The following is a 12629-nucleotide window of genomic DNA, read 5'->3' as shown; positions in this document are numbered from 1 at the left end:
GTTAGAAAACTCTGAATGTAAATTGGTGTAAGAAAGAACAGAGAACACAGGAACACAAAGAGCACAGAGCTGAAACTCCTAATATTTAAGGGGATTTGACAAAAAAAGCACACCTCAGTTTTGCTGCATAGAACCACAGAGTCGTTTAGGTTAGGAAAGGCCTTTAAGATCATCAAGTCCAACCATAAACCCAACACTGCCAAGTCCACCACTAAACCATGTCCCTACATGATCCATCCTCATGGCTTTTAAACCCTTCCAGGGATGGGGACTCCCTCACCTCTCTGGGCAGCCTCTGCCAGCACTTTACAACCCCTTCAGTGAAAGAATTCTTCCTGATGTCCAATCTGAACCTGCCCGGGTGCAACTTGAGGCCATTCCCTCTCATCCTATCCTCTGCCACATGGGAGAAACCAGCCCTCACCTCACCACAACCTCCTGTCAATGACTGCAGGGAGCACCAAGGTCTCCCTTCAGCCTCCTTCTCTCTGGGCTAAACAAATCCAGTTCCCTCAGTTGCTGCTCGTAAGATTTGGGCTCTATATTGCAAGCGCAAGGTGATGCCTTCACCTTGCCCATGACAGCCTTGAGATACAGAAGACCAGCATTGAGCAGAAACCTCACCTTCACATGGGGCACGACAACACACAGCCCATGGTTCCCCTCACTCGACAAAACCAGCACTTAGGTCTTGGTTCACGGCTGGTCCAACTGCTGACCCAGTGCCCCACCACACTCCCCCCGAGTTCAGTGGGAAGAAGTGAAATGATGGATGTCACATGGGTGTTTCTGCTGCAAAGTAACCACCAAAAGGAGAGCCTTTCCCAGAAAAAAAAAGCAAAGTTGGAAGCTTCACAGTGTCAGGCCCAGGTTTTGAAGTTGAGGAAGACATGAAATCACTTTCTTCCCTTATGCTAATGGTTAAACATTTGGTTTTGTTAACCCTGGAAGACTCTTAACCAATTACCTCTGCAGCCATTTCTCACAACAACGCTCAGGTCACTGTAAATTAGGCAATTTTTCATCCTTCTAGCTCATCTAACACCAAACTCCTGCTACTGTGGCTTCCTTCTGAGGGAACAACTCTCTTGCACCTCCTTCTAAAATGCATTTATTGGAAATAACTCCGTTTCAACAATTGAGTTCTGACTTCTCTGCCTTAGGGTTCATTTTTAATTGGTGCAATTTCTATGTTTGCTAGCGATCCCTCCTCTAAATGTTTGTAAAATCCATTAATTTGTCAAGGGAAAAATAATGCCCTAATACATCTTTCTCATTAAAGCCCCATTCCTATGAGTTGTGGGTTTTGTGGACCAGACAAAATTTCTAATTGAGAAATTGCATATAGCAATATTTTGTATTTAAGAGGAAAATCATAAAAGAACATTTGAATTCCCACACCAGAGAGTTGCATCGTTTTGTGGGTTTGGCAAGAAACCTTTAGGCAAAGCTTTTAGACAGAGAATCGTACTCAAAATCTTTCTATCCAAGCAATTAAAAAGGAAAAAATCAGGGTTGCTGAGAAAGAAATTCTTCAGTCAAACGGACTAAAACAACTTACCATTCAGAAGCAATCGCCTTCTAATCCCAACATTAAACAACGAGCTTACCCAGTGGTGCTTAGGGTAGTAAAGCCACCAAAACTGGGTTTAAATATCATCATTTCTTTTAATCCTGTTAAATTCTTAACGTCCTGCAGCAGCCTGATAGACTCCAAACCAGCACTCTGCGCAGTGCTGCGCAAACACCTCTCTTTCTCCACTTTTTAACCAGGTCTAATCTACATTAACAGTGAGTTTTGAATTTTTTTTCCCCTTCCACTCAAAAGTTGAGGTTGTGGTTCCAAGATCATTATAGCTGGATCCACAATGCCACTGCTTTATACAGAATCATACGATCACTAAGGCTGGAAAAGACCTCCAAGATCACCAAGTCAAAGAGTCAGCCCAACAGCGGCTGGAAAGCTGCCTACAGAGAAGGACCTGGGGGGTGGTCGACAGTGGCTGAACATGAGGCAGCAGTGGCCCAGGTGGCCAAGAAGGCCAATGGCATCCTGGCCCGGATCAGAATCAGGGTGGCCAGCAGGAGCAGCGAAGGGATTGTACCCCTGGACTCGGTGCTGGTGAGGCCACACCTCGAATCCTGGGTTTGGTTTTGGGCCCCTCACTGCAAGGATGTTGAGGGGCTGGAGCACGTCCGGAGAAGGGAATGGAGCTGGCGAAGGGTCTGGAGAACAGGGTTATGACAAACAGCTGAAGGACCTGGGGCTGTTCAGCCTGGAGAAGAGGAGGCTGAGGGGAGACCTCACCACTGTCTGCAACTGCCCCAAAGGAGGTTGTGGCGAGGTGGGTGCTGGGCTCTTCTGCCAAGTGACAAGGGATGGGACAGGAGGGAATGGCCTCAAGTTGCACCAGGGCAGGTTCAGATTGGACATCAGGACAAATTTCTCCACTAAAAGGGTTCTCAGCCCTGGCAGAGGCTGCCCAGGGAGGTGGTGGAGTCCCCATCCCTGGAGGAGTTTAAAAGCCGGGCAGATGAGGTGCTCAGGGATCCGGTTTAGTAGTGGACAGGGACAGTCGGACTCGATGATCTCAAAGCTCTTTTTCAACCTACGGATCCTATGAGTATATGAGGAGTGATAATTTTTGCAACGCTCTCTCTTTCCAAGCCGTTCATAAACTCTATACCTGAATGCAACAACATTTTCACTCTCACTCTCCTCTAAGGCCCCTGGACTACGAGTATTTGGGATACGGATTGATGTTCTGCGTGGCTCTGCCAAGGAACCGGGTCAGCCTAATGGGAAGATGCAAAAAGAAACTTAAAAGTAAGAAAGAAATAGAGGAAGAAGTATCAAATTTATATAACTGCAGAATATAGGAGAGAAAATAGCTGTATTTAATAAGCAGAATGTGTGCTATGCATGCGATTTTCCTGATCCTTCTCATTTAGGACCTTTTCTGCAGTCAGAGAATCAGTTCTGACTCATTTAGGACAGCTCTGCAGAACCGCATTAAGAGAGCAAAGAAATATTTTCCTCGCTGTCTCCCTGGATCGAGAAGTGTCTGAGCCCACAGCACAGATCTTAATTCTTATCCTTTTCACACATGGATATACACGCTTGGCAGAAAGTGTCTCATGCCTCCCTTTAGCTGTCAAGTCTGGTTTCATTACTGACCTTCTGGGAGAGCAGAGCTGGCACAAAGGACCCCTCTACCTCGCAGCTGCTTTTTCTTGTTTCTTTTGACCCGATTCCAAGGCATCGAGGGAATGAGAACCTCCCTCTTATCTCTGATGGACTTTACCAATCCCACTGGAGCTGTCGAGGGAATAAATCAGGCCCCTGTGTCCTTAAAAGCTGACTAAACTGCTGGGTTTTATTTGCATCAGCTATGGCCAAATCGGTACAAAATGACCAGCCAGAAACTAGATATAATCCTTCCTACCAATTTATAAAGGAAGAAACAGAAAAAGAGCAAAAAGAATAGGGGAATAAATGAACAGGTTGCTACCCAAACCAAAGAATTTCTGATACTGTTGAGTTCTGCTTGATCAAACTGAAACCTGCGGAAGGGAGGTGGCTGCATTCCCGTAAACTATTCCAGGAACCGAAATAGGCTGGGACCAACACCGCACGGAGACCGCACCGGAACCACCGGCACAGCGCAGCTCCAGGAACTCCTCACCATCCTCTACAGCATTAATGCTCCTGCACGACAACATCCGGCATCGGAAAAGCCACTTCAGAGGAGCATGAAATCACAGAACAGTTGGGGATGGAAGGGACCTCAAAGCCCATCCAGTCCCACCCCTGCCATGGGCAGGGACACCTCCCACTGGATCAGGGGCTCCAAGCCCCATCCAACCTGGCCTGGAACCCCTCCAGGGATGGGGCAGCCCCCACTGCTCTGGGCACCCTGGGCCAGGGCCTCCCCACTCTCAGCGTGAAGAATTTCTTCCTAATGTCTCATCTAAATCTTCCCCCTTCCAATTTAAAGCCATCCTGTCACTCCAGGCCCTTGGAAAAAGCCCCTCCCCAGCTTTCCTGGAGCCCCTTTCAGCACTGGAAGCTGCTCTAAGGTCTTCCTGGAGCCTTCTCTTCTTTAAGCTGAACAACCCCATCTGGGAAAATCTGCCTAATCAATGAGTCTACAAGAAACAAAAATCATTTCTGGAGGTATAACAAGCTCCTAAATCCATCGCTACTCCAAAGCTCCTCTAAGCAGTTCCCCAAATTCCGGTGCCACGTTTGCCTCCACTAAAAACATCTTAACTAAAAAAAATATTTATATTGATTCTCGTTCTTAACAGCAGCTCCGGTCCCTGCGGCTCGGGTGAAAAAGCACACGAGATATCAAACAGAAAGGAATATTTTAACTCCTGGCATTATAATAACTTTTTAATTAAGCTGAGAGTTATTATTTTTCCATGTATTTATAAACATCGATTAAAGAAAAACACACAGAACTTCCTCCCTAATCTCATTTCAGCTAAACGATGGGAATTAATTTTGAAGCTCGGTAGCAATATCTGCCTTCTAAGTCGAATATGACCTAATCATGGTGTCAATCACGAGCCACGCGACACGCTGGGTCCACAGTTGGACTCAATGATCTCAAAGGTCTTTTCCAACCAAGCGATTCTATGTTTGTAACCCTCACCGAGCTGAACTGGAGGGCCAGAGGGGAGCTGCCACCTCCACCCCAGCTCCTTTTGGCTGGATTCAGTGCACGAGCCCTGTCCTTCCTAGTCCTGAAAATGACTGATTCCTTGGCAAATCCCTCTTCTCCCGCAGCCAAGCAGGCAGAAGGCAGTAGCACATCATGGGGCAAGGGCTACCGCACGGCTCGAACACCAATGTAAATCTTACGGCCCTTCCTAATTACGAGCACACAGCCATTCACGGGGGCGTCAAGGACGTGCCAGGGCTCTGTCACACAGCAGGCCGGTTCAAGATGAATGGCCTGGTAACTCTTCCAAGGGAGAGTCATAGCGGGTCCTGCAGGCTGTCATGTAATTTTGCCACAGTGACTGTCTCTAAAGAATTACTGACCAATTTCAAGCCTAGGAAAGATCATTAGATCATGCAGTCTGATCTCTTCTGTAGCACGACGCATTACATTGCATGCTGCCAGTCCTGGTCAGAGCTCGCGTGGTTGACTACGGCACAGAAACATGGAATTGTTTGGTTGGAAAAGACCTTTGAGATCATCGAGTCCAACCGTCCCTGTCCACTACTAAACCAGATCCCTGAGCACCTCATCTGCCCGGCTTTCAAACCCCTCCAGGGATGGGGACACCATCCTCTCCCTGGGCAGCCTCTGCCAGGGCCTGAGAACCCTTTCTGTGACGACATTTTTCCTGATGTCCAATCTGAACCTGCCCTGGTGCAACTTGAGGCCATTCCCTCCTATCCTATCGCCTTGTCTCTTGGGAGAAGAGCCCAGCACCCACCTCACCACAACCTCCTTTCAGGCAGTTGCAGACAGTGATGAGGTTTCCCCTCAGCCTCCTCTTCTCCAGGCTAAACAGCTCCATGTCCCTCAGCCGCTCCTCATAATCCCTGTTCTCCAGCTCCGTTCCCTTCTCCGGACGCGCTCCAGTCCCTCAATGTCCTTCTTGGACTGAGGGGCCAAAACTGAACCTGGGATTCGAGGTGTGGTCTCACCAGCGCTGAGTAAACACACACCTGCTTTCATGGCATCTTTGACACCTTGATTCCTTTTACCGTAGTTTATTATTGTTTCTGGAGGCGACTCCCTCTGTGGTTCTGTCCCTGTGGTTCATTAAAAACTTCATCAGTCTTTTTAAATTGCTCCAGCGTTGTGAGCTCTATTTTACTTACTTGCATTACCAGTTAATACATTGTCACATCCAGAAACCCCCTCAATCAATTGTTTTCGCTCTCTTGGAAGCAAGCAACCCCGTGCCAATGACTGAAAACTACATTTATTCGTAGGGATTGCATAGTATTTATTCCACTGCAAAGGACAATAACTTCACAGTAAATGAGTGCATCTGCTTCTCTCCAAGCGACACCCAACAGCAGTTCACAAATATCAGTATTAATAACCTGTCCATTTGCATCTGCTAATAAGACAACACTGCTCTCAGGATTTCTATTATCACTGAAAGGTTTGGGCTGGAAGGGACCTCAAAGCCCATCCAGTCTCACCCCTGCCATGGGCAGGGACACCTCCCACTGGATCAGGGGCTCCAAGCCCCATCCAACCTGGCCTGGAACCCCTCCAGAGATGGGGCAGCCCCCACTGCTCTGGGCACCCTGGGCCAGGGCCTCCCCACCCTCAGCGTGAAGAGTTTCTTCCTAATGCCTTTTTTAAATCTTCCGCTTCCAATTTCAAGCAGTTTCCCCTCATCCTGTTACTTCGGGACTTGGAAGTAACAAGCTTGGAAGCTTTCCTGGAGCCCCTTTCAGCACTGGAAGCTGCCCTAAGGTTTCCCCTGAGACTTCTCTTCTCCAGGCTGAACAACCCCAACTCTCTCAGCCTGTCCTCAGAGCAGAGGTGCTCCAGTCCTCGGATCATCTCAGTGGCCTTCTCTGGACACATTCCAACAGTTCCATCTCATTCTTATGTTGGGGATTCCAGAACTGGACATGGTGCTCCAGGTGGTGTCTCAAGAGAGTGGAGTAGAAGGGAGAATCCCCTCCCTAAATCGGCCGATAATATTTCTTTTGAGGCAGTCCAGGACATTGTTGGCCGCCTTTTGTTTTGGTACAGAGGAAGGATCAGGGAGCTGGTCAAGGCCAGTGGAAGAGATGGCACTGAAGTGAAGGCACTAGCAGGGATGTAACATGGAATATTTAAGATGGATCAGCCCAAAACACCTAAAAGCTACGAAAACTCACTCAGCGTCCTGAAATATATGGACATAAATGATGCACTCGGAAAAGATGGCTCTGCTTACAAAAACTCGCAATCAAAGTGTGCTACAACCATAACTTGTTGGCAAGGGCAGCACTTCAAAGGATGATGTGCCACCACCAGTACTGTGCTCCCACGAAGAAGAGCACATTTTGCTCATGTTTTTTTGTAGCAAACTTTAAGTTTTCAAAATTCCAGTTTCTATAAGCAGTTCTTTTCCTGCTCTCTTTATGAAATGAAAAAGTGTAAAGCATTTAACAGCAAAGGTTCTGATTGTCCAGAGCCACCCACGACACGTGCATGACTCTACATTACACCCAGCTATTGAACACCAAAACTATCAGCGAACACATACATCTCTTTGTACCACGTCCTCCTCGTTCCTTGCTGCTCTGCGTGCAGGGACATTAAAAGCAGTACAAAGGGTTCTGAGCAATCCTTCGAGCCCCACGGTGCTCTTTCTCATCCATTCCCACCCATTTGTTCAATGGCTTCGGGGCCACAAAATTCTCTCTGTAACTCAAGGAAGCAAACGTTGATTTACTGTGAAATCTCTCCCGTGGCTCAGTCCCCCAGAGCAAAGGCGCTGTATGGTTTGTTCTATTAAGTAAAACAAAGTTATTGCAAGATACTAATGGAAATTTTACACTGTGTTCTTAAAGGCTGTGTTGTTTCTCCTCGGTGCTCGGCAACTCTGGACTTCAGGTGCCAACGGAGACCTGCAGGTTTCAGCCTGACTGTTACTGTTAAAGAATAACACGATCGTGATAGGAGTAAAGCAACAGCCCTCTTACACGCAATCATGGAATGGTTTGGGTTGGAAGGGACTTCAAAGCCCATCCAGTTCCACCCCTGCCATGGGCAGGGACACCTCCCGCTGCTGCTCAAAGCCCCATCCAACCTGGCCTTGAACACCTCCAGGGATGGGACATCTGAAATGCTTTTTCAAACAAGAAGCAAATTTCCAGTTTCAGGAAAACTTCTGGCTTGTTTGTGTCTTTCTGTAGCTTCCCTGGTGGTTGCAGTCATGGTGGGAGCTGGGACAGGACAACTCTCATCAGGTTTCTTTAGGGAGAGACAACTCTCCAAAGCCTGGCAGCCACCAGGGACGTTCATGTAAAGATGGGGAAGAGGGAGTTGCCTCCATCCTGATTACGTGCTGACTACAACTACCTCTGCTGCAGCACTTCTTCATGAACATCAGAAAGCAGAAGACCCCAGGAGTCGCCTGCTCTGAGGCATCAGCAGCGTCTCAGAGCATCATGTTGCAAAACTTAAACGCAAGTGGGGAAAGAAGCAAAACCTTCCAAATCAAAACTTAATTTGTGGTCACATCCAGCTGGTCTGGCATTGCCAGTCCTCTGAAAGGGCGTGAAATCTGGTCACCAGCTTCAGCAGGTCCTTCCTGCTTCTGCCCATACAGGCAGGTTCCAAAACCAGAAACAGAGCTCTTGGACCTCATAATCCCCATAATGAGAACTGCCCTTTCAGACTCTGAAATTCTCTGCGTAAAGCCACTGAAATCCCTTTTATTCCCTGCTGCCACCAAATTTTCGATGCTGAAAGGTACTGACCACGAAGGGAGACTTTGGGGGTTGTTTTGAGTCCATCCCTTGGACTTCATAAGACTTGTTTTGGAGAACAAGTCTTATGAAGAGCGGCTGAGAGAGCTGGGGTTGTTTAGCCTTGAGAAGAGGAGGCTGAGGGGAGACCTTATTACTCTCTACAACTACCTGAAAGGAGGTTGTGGAGAGGAGGGAGCTGGCCTCTTCTCCCAAGTGACAGGGGACAGGACTAGAGGGAATGGCCTGAAGCTCCGTCAGGGGAGGTTCAGGTTGGATATCAGAAAAAAATTCTTCACAGAAAGAGTCATTGGGCACTGGAACAGCTGCCCAGGGAGGGGGTCGAGTCGCCTTCCCTGGAGGTGTTTAAGGAACGGGTGGATGAAGTACTTAAGGACATGGTTTAGGGAGTGTTAGGAACGGTTGGACTCGATGATCCAATGGGTCCTTTCCAACCTGGTGATTCTGTGATTCCAGGTTACAGGTGGAGGAATGCTAAAGAGAATAAACCACGGGCACTTCTAACCTCAAACCATTTATCTGGAATAGCAAATAGATTGAAGGGAATTTCTGTTCCTCTGTACATGAACTACTAAAGGGGGCAATTTGAGAAAGGTCCCACTGCTTCGCTCAGACTGAGCTGATAAAGTTTCCAAGTCCTGCGCAACAACTGCACGCTTTGTGTGACTCAAATTCAGGGATGTGGTTATCATAGAATCACTTTTGGTTGCAAAAGACCTTAGAGATCATCGAGCCCAACCATCCCTGTCTACTACTAAATCACGTCCTCAACCACCTCATCTGTCCAGCTTTTAAACCCTCCAGCGACGGGGACTCCACCTCCTCCCTGCGCAGCTTCTGCCAGGGCCTGAGAACCCTTTCCATGATCACATTTTTCCTGATGTCCAACCTGAACCTGCCCTGGTGCAGCCTGAGGCCGTTCCCTCTCGTCCCATCCCCTGTCACTTAGGAGCAGAGCCCAGCACCCACCTCACCACAACCTCCTTTCAGGCAGTTGCAGACAGTGATGAGGTCTCCCCTCAGCCTCCTTTTCTCCAGGCTGAACAGCCCTCAGGTCCCTCAGCCTCCTCTCATAACCCCTGTTCTCCAGACCCTTCCCCATCTCCATTCCCTTCTCTGGACACACTCCGGCCCCTCAGTGTCCTACTTAAAGTGAGGGGTCAGAACTGAACCCAGGCCGTGCGTTCAGCGCGGAATTACTGCCAGTCATGTCTGTTATTCCCACACAAGGTAGAGCTCCGAAACTCTCCCTGCCTAACGCTGTCCTTTCCTTGTAGATTAATTTCCTGGAAGGTCTTGATATTTGAGTTTCATGAATAGTAAAACCAGGCCCGCACCGAGCCGTACAAGCTCCGCGCAGCCTCTCGCTGCACTCTGCGTGCCCCGAGTGAGGGGAGCTGCGTTGCACTGCGGTTTACGATCATGAGTGGGTCAACGCACTCCTGCTCGACTGGTCCCCTGTGCTTAAGGAAGGTCATAAAAGCCGGTGGGAGCTGTAATATGTTCTTATTTGCATATCCAGGTTGCACAATCCTGCTCCCTCTTACGCCTCCCTAGCTTGTTGTGCAGCTCATCGGGAGTACTAGAAAAAAAGAGTTATTTTCTTGGTTCAAAACTTATACAATGAGAACAGAAAGTGGTCCCTTAAGGCCTTTCCGTCAATAATTAATCTTGCAAGAAAGCTGCCCTGATAAATAAATAAATAAGCCTCACAAAGGTACCATTCAAGGTCGTCTCTGCCAGTCATCCACTACCCAAGTCCTACTATTTCCTGAAGGTGAACGCTCAAGAACATGCATAATTCATGGACTACCTTTGTTTATCATCTCACCATCACCCAGCACATTCCCTTCCTCCCCTCAAAAATCTTCACCTGACACACAACATCATAGAAACCTTAATGTCTTCTGCGCCGGGTGCGAAGTGTCCATTAGAGGACGTCAACAGAAACAGAGCATATGGAAAATAGCAGGAGGCAGTATCTGAAGTTGGTTCATTGTTTGTTGGATTTAAGGACCTCCCAGCACAAGCTCAAGGTTTATCCTCAATTACAGGAGAGGGTGCGGAAACTACGTAAGCTGCACAGAGGGAAAACATGAAGTGGTCAACATCTCAAGCAGGAATGTCAGTGCATGGAAGCTAGAAGGCGTCCCCAATATAGTAAGATAGTATTTCTTTTCTTATCATTGCAAACAAGTTAAGACAATGTGCTCTATTAAACCCTATGTTGGCAAAGGTCTAAACTGGTCTTTCCAGGACCCCACTGTCCACACCATTATAAAATAGTTGAACATGTGTCATTTAGATAAGACGTCAGGACGAAATGTTCTCTTATGAGGGTGGGGAGGCCCTGGCCCAGGTTGCCCAGAGCAGTGGTGGCTCCTCCATCCCTGGAAGGGTTCAAGGCCAGGTTGGATGGGGCTTGGAGCAACATGATCTAGTGGGAGATGTCCCTGCCCACAGCAGAGGGTGGAACTGGATGGGCTTGGAGGGCCCTTCCAACCCAAACCATTCCGTGACTACATAAATTACTCAAAAGGCAGGTCATAATAAATTACTTCAGAACATATATGAACCCAAGGGGACCGGATGTATCCCAGGTTAAAGGCCTGTCCGTGCAACAGCATCATCTCTTGGGCCAATAACAAAAGTGAATTGAGTACAAGGGCCAGGAAGATCCAGAACAGGCAGAAATGAGTTGAGCCACAGCCAGAAGCCTCCCCAGCAGCTGCAATCCAGGTCTTAAAGTCTTCAGACAAACACCAGTCAGATATATCACGTAAACCAGAAGAAAAAAACTAGAGAAGCTGCACTCTAACCATGAATGAGAACTTCATGTTTGTGGAAAGCCTTGCGGATAACCTCCCACAGTAAAATGAAGGAACTGGAGAAACAAATCTAAAAGCCTCTCTCTATCACACCAATATTCACTGGAAACAGAAACCTGCAACTACACCCTCATCTCACTGAAATCATCCAGCTTCCGCTGGTGCCGGTGAGATGACACCACTGGAGAGAGCGCACAGAGAGAAACTGCTGTGACCAAAGCAGAATGAGGATCAACCCACATACAGTGAGTGACCTGTCTCATCCCTCCCTGACCCCAGTACTCCATCCAAAGTGTAGGTCACGTGGGGCCAGCAGAAGGACAACTTCCATTGGCCTGGACTTCATTTGAACCAGACCAAACACGACATCGGTTGCAGAGTGGAGCAGAAGGATAGCGAAGATTCTGAGTCCAGCAGAAGCACTGGCAGAGGCTGCACTGGGAGGTGGTGGAGTCCCCATCCCTGGAGGGGTTTAAAAGCCGGGTGGATGAGGTGCTCAGAGATCTGGTTTGGTGGTGGACAGGGATGGTTGGACTCTATGATCTCAAAGGTCTTTTCCATCATGCGCAGCTTTCAGACACATGCCGTGACTGACGGCAAGAAGAATGATGCTGGAGAGCAACCACCAATAGTCCTGGTGATATAAGAGTACCTGAACTACAGGACACTAAATAAATCCATTCTTTACTGAATCCTTCTTGTTTCAATAAAGCCATGTTGCTACGTGACCTTACGTGTCATGGCAAGCAAGGAACATCAGCTCCCAGAATAACAATATGTCCTGACAGAGCAGGATTAAATGGAAATGTTTAACCTCAGAGCACTGCGCTGCAGAAATCCGAGCTGAAAGATGTGCAGGGAGCTGCGTGCTGATATTTTTTTCTCTTTTTTCTGAGTGAAAAACCAGAGAAGATGCCACCAGGAAAACTCAGAGGTTAAAGAACATTTCTTATTTGAAGATAGAAAATATCTTATTTGAAGACAGTCAAAGAATTCATTGGTTTTGTTCATCAAAAAGGGGAAAACGAGAGGGACTGTTATAAACATGAAAGCTCTTTCATTGGGAGGAGTGAAGGCCGCTTTAATCTCGTGAAGAAAGGCATGGTAAGAAGAAATAGTTGGAAGCTAAACCCAGGGAAACTGAAACTGGAAAAGCAAAGTTTTTTTTTAACCAAACAAAGAATAATAATCATCGGAACAGACTGTTAATCACTGCAATGTTTGTTTTGCATGCAAAGCAGGGAAGTCTAATGTCACTCAGCTCAGCCCAGACATGGAGTGTGGCTCACCCTGCCACTCAACACGGAGCATCTCGTACTGCCCAGAGGAGCAAA

The sequence above is a fragment of the Cuculus canorus genome, chromosome 5 (genome assembly GCF_017976375.1).
Source record: "Cuculus canorus isolate bCucCan1 chromosome 5, bCucCan1.pri, whole genome shotgun sequence".
Classification (NCBI taxonomy): domain Eukaryota; kingdom Metazoa; phylum Chordata; class Aves; order Cuculiformes; family Cuculidae; genus Cuculus; species Cuculus canorus.
The sequence above is the reverse complement of the archived record's forward strand: the minus strand, read 5'-3'. Positions refer to the sequence as shown.